This window comes from Puma concolor, chromosome D2 (assembly GCF_028749965.1).
Source record: "Puma concolor isolate L17-30 chromosome D2, mPumCon1.1.hap2, whole genome shotgun sequence".
In the NCBI taxonomy this organism is placed as follows: Eukaryota; Metazoa; Chordata; class Mammalia; order Carnivora; family Felidae; genus Puma; species Puma concolor.
In genome coordinates, this window is record NC_141677.1 from 69,206,550 (window position 1) to 69,221,386 (window position 14,837).

Consider the following 14,837-nt stretch of genomic DNA (forward strand, 5'->3'; position numbering starts at 1 on the left):
AGAGGGAGACACAGAACCTGAAGCAGGCTCCAAGCTCCGCGCTGTCCGCACAAAATCCGATGCGGGGCTTGAACTCAGGAACTGTGAGATCATGACCTGAGCCGAAGTCTGACTGAGCCACCCGGGCACCCCTACCAACAGAAAAATTTTAGGTGAGGGCTGAGAAAAGTTGAAGGCGGCAAGTACGTGAGTTGTAAGGGCTGATGGAGCCATGGTGAACACACATGAGATTTGACCGGGAGCCTCCTGGGAGCCAAGGCAAAAGGAGGAAACAGTGTCCAGTACTTGGCTTTCCCTGTTAGAAGGAGTGTTCCAGTTGATTTGGGGAAATTGTTCTACTCGACTCTGCATTCTAGAATTCTCTTACGGGACTGTATATGATGTGGGCAGAGACACTGAGAGCCTTGGAGAAGATCCTTAGGTAGCTGGCAGCCGTACACAGGAGAACAGACCAGTGGATGATTTCCAGTCTGTGTGAACGGGTTCCTCATGTCAGGGTGACACTTCCCAGCGTCAAAAGACCTGATCTTTGCTCATGCCTGCCTAGCCCACCTGAGCCACTTGTGCTGGCTCAAATTTGTGGGTTTTTTTTTTTTCCCCAAACCGTTTTTCAAATTTCTCCTGGTACTTAGTTGATCTTCCAGGAGCCAAGTCCGTAGGACAAGGAGGAGGCTGCTGCTGTCATCCCTGTCACCTGCCACCCCAGCGTTCTGGGTGGGGATCCTGCTGGTCTGGGTTCTGGGAACACCTCACAGACATTTACTCTTTGGGGTTCGCTGGGTCTGACACCACCAGGAGGAAGCCCAGCCTGACTGGGAAGTGCCGACTCCTTCAGGCTGATCCTTGGGCCACCGCAGACCTGTCTGATGAGGACTGACCCTGGGAGGAGGGGTTCAGAGGGCACCTCTGGTTTGCAAGACAAGAAGGGAGAGAACTTTCCAGTTCAGAGGCAGGTCCCTGGGCTGAGAATCGGGACCCTTGGGTCCCTGTGTCAGAGCCGCAGTGAATTCACTCAGGCTTGGGCAAATGTCTACCTCCTGCCACCTCCATCTGCCCCTCTGCCCATTTGACCTGTGTCTTGGGCTTGCCTGAGGTTGTTGGAGCCAAAGCGAGACACGGAGGGCTGGGGGAAACAGCTCCCCGTCGGTCACAAGGGGCGGTGGTCTGTCTGTCCCAGTACTTCCCACAGCGCCAGTGCGACAGGCCCCGGGGCCTGTCTGGAGATAGGGTGCTGTTCCCGTGCACGCCCCCCCATGCCCCCCGCCCGGCTGGGGCTGCATCTGTGGGTGCTTCCTCACTCGCCACCCCGGTCTCTGTGTTCTGCCCCTTGGGTGCCTCCGCCGGGCACCTCACCTCGTAATGCCTGCATCATCTCCGCCCACTTCCCACCCCCACAGCCACCGTTCTGGTTCGGCCCTGCTCCATGCCTCATCCTCCCCAAACAGGCCCTTCTCAGCTCCTTGTTTTTACACGTGGTCTTCCCCCTGGCTGGAACACCCTTCCCCAGCTTGGAAACTATGACTTTCTTTAACATGCTAGGTGAGTGTTACCTTCTTTACGAAGCCTTCCTTGACTCTCTTTGACCTCCTTACAGGTGTTACGGCTCCCCTGCTGTGTCCCAGGACACGGTCCCTCTTTCACAGGTTGTCCTTGGGATCAGTTTATGGGTGGGGTCTACATTAGCCGGTGAGTCTCCAAGGGCAGGGAGTGGGTCCCACCCCCTCTGCACCTGCCACAGAATAGGTATCAGTGACTGTTAGTTGAAGGACTAAGCAGCCCCCTTGTCCATCCTCGTCTCTGAGCCCCTGGTCTCTGTTCAGTTACCAGCTGGCTGTTGGAGCAAGATGCGTCCTTGGAGTGGTACCAGGGGGCACCTGCCCCCTGCCCTTGGCTTTGTCCATCCTGCCCTCCAGGGTTCCCACCCACCCGGGACTGGGAGGCAGCTCTGGCTGTTGGAGACACAAGCCTGGCTTAGATTGCCCGAAGTTTGGCCTTTCAACAGTTGGATTCTTCTATAGCCACAGAGCTGGGCTTCCTACGCCAGCTTCATCCCTCCGTGTCCCCAGGGGTGTCCCCTCTCCAAACCTATCTGTCCTCACTGTGCGTCCCCACCTAGCCAGGCCCACCCAGTTCTCAGGGACCTTCCGCAGGCAGGGCTGGGAACAAAGCACGGTTTATGACAGTTGTGTCAACACTGGGGGGATGGCCTGGGTTCACCCTGCTCCTTGGAAACCACGCCTGCCTGCCTAGTGCCCGCACCTAATCAGTGCCTCCTGAAGACGCAGGGGCTGCAGGGAACCTCCCCACCCCCTTCTCTCCTAGCATCTAGAAAACCCTACAGGCTTAGCCCAGTGAGTGGGGATTTCACAGCCCTGGAAGAGAGAGACCTTGGTCTAGATTGGTCAGGCTAGCCAGATGATTAATAATTAAACCTGATCCCAGCCACACACACACACACACACACACACACACACACACACACCCTGCAGCCAGGAGTCACCTGAGAACAGGGGCTGAGAAGGAAGCCGGGAAGCTCAGTATGGGCGGCTCCCAACGCCCTGAGGGTGAACATAGCCTTTTAAGAGTCTCAAGGCTCCTCCTTCCCACCTGCCAGAGGTCCTAGGAGTCCACTGCCCAACTAAAGCCTTCCTGACTTTTCCCACAGGCTCTGAGCAGGCCTTGGGCAATTCCTAGGGTGCAGCCAGCTTTGATGGCTCTGCCCTGGGGTGGGATTTGCAGATCAGATTGGACTTGGGCTCCACCTGTGTTGACGCTAGATTTCCTCAGCTCCATTGTGAGTTCCTCCTGAGTGGCCTCTCCCCTTTCTTATTTATGTTCCCACTGCCCAGTGCTCTGCAAAGTGCCAGGCACACCCAGCAGGCCCAGCACCAGCTTTTCGTCTGACCTGGGCACGGGGGCAGCGTTCAGCTCAGAGAGGGGGGATCTAGTCAGCCAGATGCATTCCACCCTCACATCAGGGACCCCCTAAGTTCTCTGAATGTCCTTCCCCTACCCTGAGACTCCAGGTAGCTGCTGGACAACTTGGAAGCGGAGAACCCCAACACCAGAACTCAGCCAGGCAGCCAGATTCTCCACTCTGCAGATTCATCGTTTTGGCTTCTCCCTTACTTGTCCCAAGGCCCTAGGGAAGCATGATCTCCTCCCTAAAGGCCACCTTCCCAAGCCACATCCCCCCAGAGCTAAGAGGCAGCCCCATCCAGTGGCAGGCTTTCTTTTAGCATATTGACCAGCCTGCTGTGGTTAGTTCTGTTTGGGTAGGTGGGGAGGAGAGGGGTCTCCAGTCTCTGTGGTGTCCTAGCCTCAGGCCAGCCAGCCTGGCCCCCCTCCCTGGGCCTCTCCCATCCCAGGAAAGCAGGCCATCACCCTGGCCCTGCCTTCTCCCCTCCTGGTGATAATGGGAGAGAGGACAGAAAGGCCTTGGCTAATTGTTTAAGCACAGGTACATATGTGCGCATGTGTTTGCACCTGCGTGCATGGGTGCATGCGTGTGTACATGCATGTGAAGCTTCTGGAAAGCAATGGTCACAGATGGAGGTTCAAAATCTGAGCCTTCCCAGGACGCTCTATCATATTTACACTCCAATCCTGCCCCTTGCCGCTTGGTACACCCATCTCTGTCTAGACCCACACTGTGATCTGCCTGTTCTCTCACTCCTGGCCCAAGAGTTATTCCTCTGGGACTATTCAGAGCCTCTCTCCTTCCTTGCTGAAGAAAACTCTACCTGCCAGACATTTGCCCCTTCTTTTCTTATTAGAGCAGGGCTGGGGGAGAATCAGAGGAGTGTGGCTAGTGTGTGTGTTCTTTATAGATGGCCGAGATTGATTCCCAGAGAGAAGAAGGAAGGAGGGAGAGGGAAAGGGAATGCATTCTCTGTGGGGAAGACATCAGGGAGGCTCTGTCTTACCCTGGCGGAGAGTAGAGATTCCAAGATGGAGAGACAAAGAGGCTTCTAGCCGGCTGTACAGTATTAGAAAGTTAGAAACCAAAAGAAATGGAAGCAGGGATTTAAGGACACGTTACTACAGATTACATATTTGATCTCATTGTCCTTTGAGTGACCCAAATAACATATTTCGTTTAAGACAGGATCCGTTGTAAATTTCATCTTTATTTCTTGTTCAAAAAGAAGGAAAAAACACCTGCCAATTCAGTTCTAACAAAGTATTCTTAGCTAATTATTTGTTAGATGCAGCCTGACTTCAGGAATGTCAAAACGTGAAAAATTGCAAGTGTTTAACTATATGAATATGGTACTTTTACTTTAGAGTCTTCAAAATTCCACGACCTGCTGGGATTTATTCTGACTGCAGTCGCGTATGTGCTTGTCCCCAGCTCCACCCCCACCTGTTCCAGGGAAGGACATTGACTCTCATCCTGGTAAGTAAGCTTCACTACATGCGCCTGGCACATCGTAGGGACACATTTACTCAATTAAATTTTATGGAGCAACCACATATTCTCAGGGGGGCTGCAGTCAGAGCCTCTCCAAATGTCTTCGTAAATATTTTCACTTAAATGGCAATCTGAAAGATGGCTAGACAGGGGTGCACACACACAGGCACGCACTGCAGTCTGGAAATCTGGATTGCCAGATGACCTGATTTCAGTCCTCGTGTGTGTGTGTTTAGGAGGGCCTTGGTGTCAGTGTACCAATTATTCCCATTATCTCAGGCTCTTGGGGAAAGCCTAGATGGGGACTCCACACACAACACGTGTTTGTGCATGCTGCGAGGAGAAGGGGGAGGTTTTGCAGTGGTTTTAAGAAAGAAATGCTCTCAAGGCACCCAAGTGGCTCAGTCAGTTAAGGGTCCAACTCTTGATTTCAGCTCACGTCATGATCTCACGGTTCATGAGTTCAAGTCCTGCATCAGGCTTCATGCTGACAGTGTGGAGCCTGCTTGGGATTTTCTCTCTCTCTGTCTCTCAAAATAAATAAACAACAACAACAAAAAATGCTCTCAAGTAATTGAGAGCATGGGGACAGATCAGATTGCCTACTGAGAAGAAGGGAGGTTTTATGACAGCATCCCCGAAGACTGCCATCATTTAAGGATGTGCAAAGGAGTGTAAGAAAAAGCAGCCAGAGGAGCACCTGGGTGGCTCAGTCGGTTGAGCGTCGGACTTCGGCTCAAGTCATGATCTCACAGTCTGTGACTTCGAGCCCCACATCCAGCTCTGTGCTGACAGCTCAGAGCCTGGAGTCTGCTTCATATTCTGTGTCTCCCTCTCTCTCTGACCTTCCCCCATTCATGCTCTCTCTCTGTCTCAAAAATAAATAAACATTGAAAAAAATTTTTAAAAATAAAAAGCAGCCCGAGAATCTCCCAGAAGGAAACCTGGGAGAATATGCCATTGAGCAGACCCACGAAAGAGGGAAGAGGTGGCCATCGAAGGTGAATAGTTGAGCTGATTATCTATAATCCTGTTAGATAGATGATAGATAAATAGATAGATAGATAGATAGATAGATAGATAGATAGATAGATTCAGTCATTCTGAGAATAAACATGTAGAAGATGCAGGGTGTTCAGTGGTAAATATGGAGAAGTTTGGACAGGTAGAATTGCCTTTGAACCAATGCCATTTTAAAACTGCAATGATTTGTGTGCCATAATCTTCGTCGATTTGTGGATAGTGTAGACAGTTGTCCTCCATCCCCAGCTTCTGACACGTGGATCCCCTCTGCCTTGCTCCACCCCTTACCCCTGGGGGCCCACTAGGTTCCATTTCCTGAGTCAAGCCTGACCAAGATAGGAAACATAAACAGTCACACTCCACTGTTGTTGAAGGGGGCCACAGTAGAATACTGCCCCTGTAAACACACACACACACACACACACACACACACACACACACACACACACAGCGTTTGACCCAACTCGAGCTTACATGGTCCTGCCTGCTGGGCTGAATTAATGTGCTTCCAAACTGTCTGCAGGTCCTGGTGTCCTCGGGGGCTGGGCTCTTGCATGGGTGCCTTCTCCTCAGCTGTGATCCATTTTCCTGCCTGACCCTGGCCTCAGGCTCCCTCAGGAATAGGACTGTCCCGTAGCCCAGACATTTATTGTCAAACTTCTTTTACCCTATTGAACTGTACAAGGTTGTTTTGCCTGTGTAGCATCCCTTCCCTCCTCTGCAGGTGAGGGAACCGCTCCTTGTGAGACCCCATTGGCTGTGATTTGGGTGGGCTGATCTGTCCCATCCTTCTCAGGGTAAAGGGATTTTTTTTTCCCCAATTTAATACATTGTTTACTTTGAGGGTAAAGGGATTTTTTGGGGTATAGTCTCCCTGCATGATCTATGAACCGGAATCCAGCAGCTCCTTTTCCTGCCATCTTTCCTATAAACCTTTACATATGGGAGTTAATATCTTCTCTGTGACTTTTGCCGGAACCGTCCAAAACAAACAAACAACAACAGCAACCGCAAAATAGGAAAACAAAATGAAACCAAAACCCACCATACTCCGATTCTGGGACTGCTATCTGGAAGCCTGTGGTTCTGTAGATCCCTGAGGGTCCTGAGATCATTTCAATGGATTCATAAGGTCAAAACTGTTTTTTATAATAATATTGAGCTTTCATGTGCCTTTTTCTCCAAGTTGACATTTTTTCACCAAGAGTGCAAACACAGTGTTAGACAAAATTACTGGTATGTTGGCCTGAATCAATGTAGTGGCACCAAAGTGAACTTGTAGCCATTGTATCCTTCATTGCCACACATGTGCGGGGAAAACAAAGCCAGTTTCACTTAAGAAATCTCTTGATGAAGCAGTAAAAATGATTAACTTTATTAAGCCTTAACCCTTGCGTACACACGTTTCTAATATTGTGCTGTGATGAAATGGAAAGTACCCATAAAGCTTGGGGGAGCCGTGAAGATACACCACTCAGACCTCCCGCTAGGGGAGCATCTGCTGTTCTCTGAATCCACCGCCATGTTCTTGCCACGGCCACGCTTCTCTCCGTCTGCTCCCAGCCAATGATCATGCATCAACACAAGTTCATTCTTGACATGGGATTCCAACACCGGGTGACTTTGGCTTGAAGACCCTTCATTGGCCCGACTGAATCTTTGTTGAACTCTACACTGCAATCTGAGACATTTCTTCTCTCCTTTCCCCAGGTCAGACCAGTATGGTGGGCCAAATAGTCTCCTTGCTTCTCTAGCTCTTGCTCTTTTTCCTTCACAGGTGATCTCCCCATCATGCCCATCCAAGCTCTCCTTGGGATCTGTTCATGAGAAGTCCTACATGTACGTAAAGCTCTTCTACTGCATAACAAAATACTACGATTGTCTCATGAAAACCACCCATGTGATTGTTTGCGCCGTGAGTTGAGCCAGTGACTTTTTTCATAGAATACCATTTTGACTGAAAAGAATGCCTGACTGGCAGACTGTGGTTATTCAGACTTGGTATGGGGCAGACGTTTCCTCAGAAATGAACGAAGTGAGCTTGCCATTTCAAGGAAAACAAATGACAGTTTTGTTGTCAACAATAAAATTTGAGCTCTGAAGCACAAATTGGAATTTTGAAAAGTCCTGTATCTTCACCATGAGCTCAACGGTTTCCCAATGCTCACAGGCTTTTCTGGTGAGGTAGGGGGTGATACTAAATGATGGGATATTGTGTAATGAGATGGGTCAACATTGGAAGATTTGCAAAACTCTGTGAACCAATACTTTTCAAATAACCCATCCGTGATGTTTTAAAAATCATTCACAGGTAGAAGTCTTATTAAAGTGAAGGACAGATCAATGGATTTTATTTTATTTTACTTTTTTTTTTAGATTTTTTTTATTTTTAAGTAATCTCTTCACCCTACATGGGGCTTGAACTCACAACCCCAGGATCAAGGGTCGTGTGCTCCACTGACCCAGCCAGCCAGGCACCCCAGATCAATGAATTTTAATGTAACAGAATATGAAAAGTTTATTGATATGGCTTCAGATTCCCCATTGCTATGACTACCCTTTAGTAACTACTTCAAGGTCCTTCTAGACAGACTAAGAATCTAGACCTTCCCTTCAAGGTCCTTCTAGACAGACTAAGAATCAAATTGACATGAGACAAATGAACAGAAGAAAATCAAATGTAGTAGTATACGTACAAGGAATCCATACAAACATGGGAATTCCAAAGACAGGCAAATGAGGTATATATGTCATTCTGAACAAAAAAGAAGGAGGTAGGGGTCTGGATATCCAAAGGGAAAGAATACAATCCTTAGGAAGAATGAAAAAGAGTAAATGTTTGGTGAACAAATGTTTGCTGAGCCACTCAGAAACAATGGAAAAAACAGAGGACTTTGACCAAACAGGGCTTGCCAGGTTCCTCTCTGGCCTATACCTAGTTCTGATCATAAAGCAGTGATCTACGGTGATAGCTCTCTTCTTGGAAAGGGTCCTCTTTCTAAATTCTTTTTAGGCCATTGTTGGAGGTAAAGAACTTTTTCTGAATCTCCTGGGTTTTGATTGCTTTTTAACTCAAAATAATCTTTATGCTAAAGTGGCCCATCCTGGGGCAGCCTGCCCTTGGCCCCCGGTACTACCATTGAATTTTGGTGTGGTATCCAAAAAGCATTACCACAATTATCTGAAAAAGTTATTAAAATATCCTTCCCCTCTCTACCCACATATCTTTGTGAGGCCAGATTTTATTCACATACTTCAACCAAAACAACATATTGCAACAAAATGAATTCAGAAGTATATAGCAAAATCCAGCTATCTCCTCTTCATCCTAAAATTAAAGAGATTTGCAAAAATGTGAAAACAATGACACTCTTCTTAGTAAATACTGTTTGTTCTGGACAATATTACTTCCTCATAAGAATGTGTTCTTTAAATTCACATGTAATACATTTCTTATTGTTTTTTAAATGAATTATGCATGTTTTAAATTTTTTCTCAGTTTTATTTTCTACTGTAGTTAAATATTTATAGCTAGAGTGCACATAATCAGGGACACTTAGACGGTTAAGTATCTGATTTTGGCTCAGGTCAAAAACCTGTTTTTCTCTCTCAAAAATGAATAAATGTTAAAAAAAATTTTGTTTAATGTTTATTTACTTTTTGAGGGGAGAGAGAGAGAGTGAATGTGAGCAGGGGAGGGGCAGAGAGAGACAGAGAGACAGAATCTGAAGCAGGCTCCAGGTTCTGAGCTGTCAGCACAGAGCCCGACCCAGGGCTCGAGTTCACAAGCCATGAAATCATGACCTGAGCCAAAGTCGGACACTCAACTGACTGAGCCACCCAAGCTCCCCCAAAATAAATAAATATTAAAAAAAATTTTTTTAGAGTGCACATAATCAAAAGTTCTTTGGGGTCCCACATTGTTTGAAAGAGCTACTAGAGAATGACTGTTTATAAGGTTAGACAGACAGCTGTCCTTTTGTCATCATGTGGCAAGAAGCTGCCTGAAAAGGAAGGCAAGCAGAACTGAGAAACAGAGTCAGAGTCCAGATATATAAATATTTGGACCAAATTCCTGGGTGGCATGCCTGCAACACTGAAGAAGACGTTCCAGTTATGAAAGGCAATGACTTGTTTGCTTTGCATTAGCTGGAGTGAGTTGGAATTATGTCACATGCAACCAAGGATACTGACCAATAGCCCCATTTGTCTGATGGGCTGGCCCAAGGCTCCCTGTCCTTGACTCCTGCCTACACTGGACACCCCTGGACTCTGTACTTTTTGTTGTTTTTAATTGATAAATGTTTAATTTTTAAAAACCTGTCAACTAGTCTCCTATAATTCAACTAATCTCATATGTAGGTATATACATTTTATTGTAATGTGGGATTCTTATAATGTGGATTGGGACCTCTAAAGCCCCAGAGACCCTTAAAATGTCCCTCCTCCCCATTACTTTCTTGATCTGTCACCACTGACTTTATAATGGGCCTATATACAATATCATCTGTAATGGGACCCTCCACTCTATATACCTTGCCACCTGCCATCATCCCAGTACAAACATTCACATGCACATGAATCACCTTAGGGATCTTACAAAATGCAATAGGCCTGAGATTGTTCATTTTTAACAGGTTCCCGGGTGCTCCCCTATGCTTCTGGTCCATGCCTAGAGTGCTGTGTGTCAGTAAACTCATTATTCTCAGGTTTGATGCTTTCAGTTTGTACTCTTCCTTGAGTCCCAAAGGCCCAGAACATGCAGTGAGTTGTGCTTTTATTAATCCAGGAGCTTTAACTGGGCAAGCTTTGAAACTGACAAGTGGCATGAGCCACTTGGCCAATGACAACCTGGTTAACAGCCTACCATCCCTACTTTTAAAGTCAAAGTAATTGTATGCACCCAACATAAAAAGTCAAATAGTGCTAAAAGGTTTATTTTAAAAAATGGCACTTCCGGGACGCCTGGGTGGCTCAGTCAGTTAAGCGTCTAACTTTGGCTCAGGTCATGATCTCACAGTTTGTGTGTTTGAGCCCCGCATCGGGCTCTGCACTGATAGCTCAGACCTTGGACCCTGCTTCGGGTCCTGAGTCTTCTTCTCTCTGTCCCTTCCCCTCTCTCACTCTGTCTCTCTCTCAAAAATAAACATCAAAAAAATAAATAAATAAAAATAAATAAATAAAAAATAAAAAACGGCACTTTCTTGTGCCTCCCACCTCCCACTCGCTCCCAACCACTCTCCGTTGTTTCAGCTGTTCCTTCAGATATTTAACTCCATGTTTCTAAATAATATGCATACACACATTCATGCTTGATAAGTGATTTTTAAACACTATCTATTGACTTCCTTGGATGATTCGATAATTTTAGCTTGCTTACACGCTTCTGAACCTCCCTTCCTCCCATTCCAAATGGATATTTGTGTTTTTATTATAGTTAAGTAGATATGAATCACTCGTGAGCCAAGTAGCAAACTGTGATCACATTCCCTTTCTTATATATATATTTTGTTAATCATTACCTCTTTCCGTTGTTATTAGTTTCCTTCAAACTCATGGATAGGTCTTCTCATTCTATAACTAAGATTTTCCACAGGGTCAGATAATCTCTTGATTCCTTGGGTTTTTTTGTTTTTTGCTGTTTGTGTTTTGTTTTTTGCCTGGAGCTTCCCCCCAAGACTCTTTATCCACTTCTGTCCCTTCATCCAGTTCAATTGGAACCACTTGCCCTCTGGACTTCCCTTACCTGTTGTCCCTGCCATCATCCTAGATGCCCTTTGGATCTCTCCTATCTTGTATCTCCTGTTTTCTGGAGCTCATACCTTTCTCTTTGTTTATTTGCTTTTGTTTTCAGTAGAACATACATTCAAATAGCTCCTAGAAAGCCTGAGAGGTAATAATTCTGGAATTTTGTGATTCTTGAAATACTTCTATTCTAACATTGGTTGGGAGTCTGGCCTAGTAGAAATTTCTGGGTTGAAAATCATTTTCTTTTTTTTTTAATTTTTTTTTTTAACATGTATTCATTTTTGGGAGTGAGAGAGACAGAGCACGAGTGGGGGAGGGGCAGAGAGAGAGGGAGACACAGAATCAGAAGCAGGCTCCAGGCTCCGAGCTGTCAGCTCAGAGCCCAACGCGGGGCTTGAACTCATGGACTGCAAGATCATGACCTGAGCCGAAGTCGGACGCTCAACCGACTGAGCCAGCCAGGCACCCCGAAAATCATTTTCATATGGAATATCGAAAGCATGACTGCATTGTCTTCTCACTTCCAATGCTGCTTTTGCAAACTTCATGCTATTCTTATAACAGATCCTTTGTGTGTGATCTGATTTTTTTTTTTTTTTTTTTTAACCCTCCCTGGAAGCTTTTAGTGTCTTCTTTCTATCCTCAGAGTTTTACATGTAACTGTGCTGTACCTTGGTGTGGGCCTTTAAAAAACTTTTTTTTTTTTTTTTTTTTTTTTAGATTTATTCTACTGGTTTCTTTCTGCCTGGAGACCTATGAATGTTGTACTTTGACCTCTCCACCACCTACCCTAAGGCTATCTCTGCAACTGGGTCAGTTTTCCCAGCTGCTGAGCGCTAGCCTCTCTGGCCTGTTCTGAGGGAGGGAGCTGAGCAGCAGGGAGTTGAATGACAGCCCTGTGAACCCTGTGCTGTCCATGCTGTGCCCTGTAGTTACAGAGATCAGGTCCATCAGTCAGAAAACTCCAGGGCACCTTGGATAAATAGTCTGTGTGAGTGGTCCTGCTAAAGCCGTTCAGCGCACAACCTACACGCCTCTACCCAGTGGTCCTGAGAGCCATGCTCCCCAAACTGTGTTCCATGGGATTCTGGTGCCGCAGGATGCTCCTCACAAAAAGGACGTCATAGTTAAACCAGCTTGTGAAGGCTGCCTTCTCTACATGTCTCGCTTGGAGATTCTCAGTGGAAATCTGCATGCTAACGGTTCTAAAGTCTTAGAATAAAGTAACATGATTGACTTCATTTAATCTCTTCTTTCCCCAACTACTTTACCATTTGAATCATGTTAATTCAAGAAATAGTTAGTAATATGTCACAGAATACTGAACTTTAGCAAATGTCATTGAATAGTACTATAAACTCCATGAGAGCAGAAACTGTCAGTTTTATTTTCTGCCGTGGGCCCGGGGCCTAATACAGTGCCCGGGACATAACAGGCCCCTGAAAATGATCTGTTGAATAAACTAACAAGTCAGTGAATGATCGATGCTTTCACAAGTCCCTGATCTCCTTCGTTCTCTCTATATTTACAAAAAGTGAGGTCCCCTTAGTGCATTACTTATGCCATTTTGCCAGCATTGAATTCTGTGCTGTGGTCAGTTGTCTTTTCCAAATGATAGGTTTTTCAGGATGCAGTGAGATTTTAGATATTGAAATTTGTTCCCTCTGTGCACAGGGCTGGACTAGCACAACTGTTTCCCATTAACACAGGCGCTCTGAGGCCTCCCTCCGCTCCGTGGTTTGGGCTGGAGAAGAAACACAGGCAAGCCCTTCCCAGCGGTTTTCATGTGGTTGGCAAAGAGCTAACGCCACAGCCTTGGGAAAGGAAGGGCTTTACAGCTCTTCTGACTCTACTCTCTGATCCTGGGCGTTTGGGCAATAACGAAGCTCCTGATCCCCTTCTTGGGAGCTGTCAGGCTCAGCCTACATGTCCTCCTTTGGAAAAGAAAGGGCACCAAGAAAGGGAGTGAAAATGTCTGGGAAATGTCAAGATTTTGAAAGTGTAGGATTTAGGGAGCTGAGGTGAGAGAGTGAGGATATCCTAATTTCTTTAAAAAAAAATTTTTTTTTAATGTCTATTTATTGTTGAGAGAGAGAGAGAGAGAGAGACAGAATGTGAGTGGGGAGGGGCAGAGAGAGAGAGAGAGACAGAGACGGAGACAGAATCTGAAGCAGGCTCCAGGCTCCGAGTTGTCAGCACAGAGCCCAATGTGGGGTTCGAACGCACAAACCACGAGATCATGACCCAGGTGCCCCAAGAGTATCCTACTTTCTATTATCTTCAAGTGCAGGAATTAGCAAACTACATCCTGAAACCAAACCCAGCCCACTCCCTGTTTTTATACCGTCCATGGGCTGAGCGTCACTGAAAAAAAAAAATTAAAAGAATAATATTTTATGAAAATTATATGAAATTCAACTTTCATTTTCAAAGAATATATACATATCTCATTACCTATCAGCATTAACAGATGAATGTTTGCAATAGATTTTGATGATAGAAGACATTGACTTTGGAAAAATAATTTTTTTACGCTTTTTTATTTAAACAATCTCTGTACCAAACGTGGGGCTCAAACTCACAACCCCAAGATCAAGAGCCACACGCTCTACCAACTGAGCCATCCAGGTGCCCCAGAAGACACTGACTTTGAAACCCAATTAAGTGAAATGTTATTCCTCAAAAACAAAATTTATTCTTCTCATTAGGAGACCTGTATTATAAAAAAATATATACTCTATTATGATTATTGTGTTTAAATGTTATGACTAAAAATCTCATTAGAAATGTGTTATCTTTGGCTTTTTAAGTACCTATACAATAGCCTCAATTTTGCCTCTTGTCTGCAAAGCCTAAACTATTTACTGTCTGACCCTTTACAGAAAAAGTTTGCTGATCTTGCTCAAGTGGATTATCTACTGCATTGGAATGACTTAAGCTGCCGTAAGTGGCTGGGGAGAAGGGAGTTTAAATAGATTCATCTAGTAGTCATTCAGTCAACAAGTTCTAATGTGAGCCTCCTATGTGCTGGGCCCTGAATGTACTATTGGTGGACAAAGCTGCCATGGTCCCTGCCCTCAGGGAGCTTACAGTCCAGACTCAGAGCACTGGAAATTCACCAGCCTGCGTGTGCATGTCTGTAAGGATGCTAAGTCAGTGACCCCTGACAGCTTTAACGTCTCAACTTGTCAGTAGGTCACCTTGGCCAGGGCACAGCTGCCCGGAAGTGCTCTGTTGAGATGTTCTGGAAGGGTGTATAAGGAAGGCAGGATCAGGTGAACACCATGAGACTAGTGAGGGAGAAGCCAAGTCCGGGAAAGTCAACCAGGATAGGGTTGCCCTGTCATATTGGTTCAGGCAAGAGGCCAGAGAGCCAAAAGCAGAGATGGCTTCAGAGCTACTCATAGACTTAATCCTGCCTGCCTAGGTCCCAAAGAGCCTGAAGAACCCTGCAAGCTGTTCTTGCAGAGAAGCCTGGCAAAGATCATGGAAAGAACATGGGCTTTGGGGCCACGTGAACCTCATCTGGAGTCCTGGTTCTGCCACGCAGTAGCAACTCTGTCATCTGAACTTGGCAAGTCACAACTTCTATGTACCAAAGTAACCTTACATGTAAAGTGAACATAGTAATTGATCTATTTAAAAATATGTA

The 14,837-nt window shown here is 46.0% G+C and overlaps 1 long non-coding RNA gene across 1 annotated transcript; it reads left to right on the forward strand.

Moving 5' to 3' along the window:
• On the forward strand, positions 1–14,837 carry LOC147576163 (uncharacterized). The gene is made up of 5 exons (XR_015241828.1): positions 1–152; positions 4,288–4,399; positions 7,215–7,352; positions 14,068–14,128; positions 14,613–14,837. It is a non-coding gene; the product is annotated as an uncharacterized LOC147576163 (long non-coding RNA).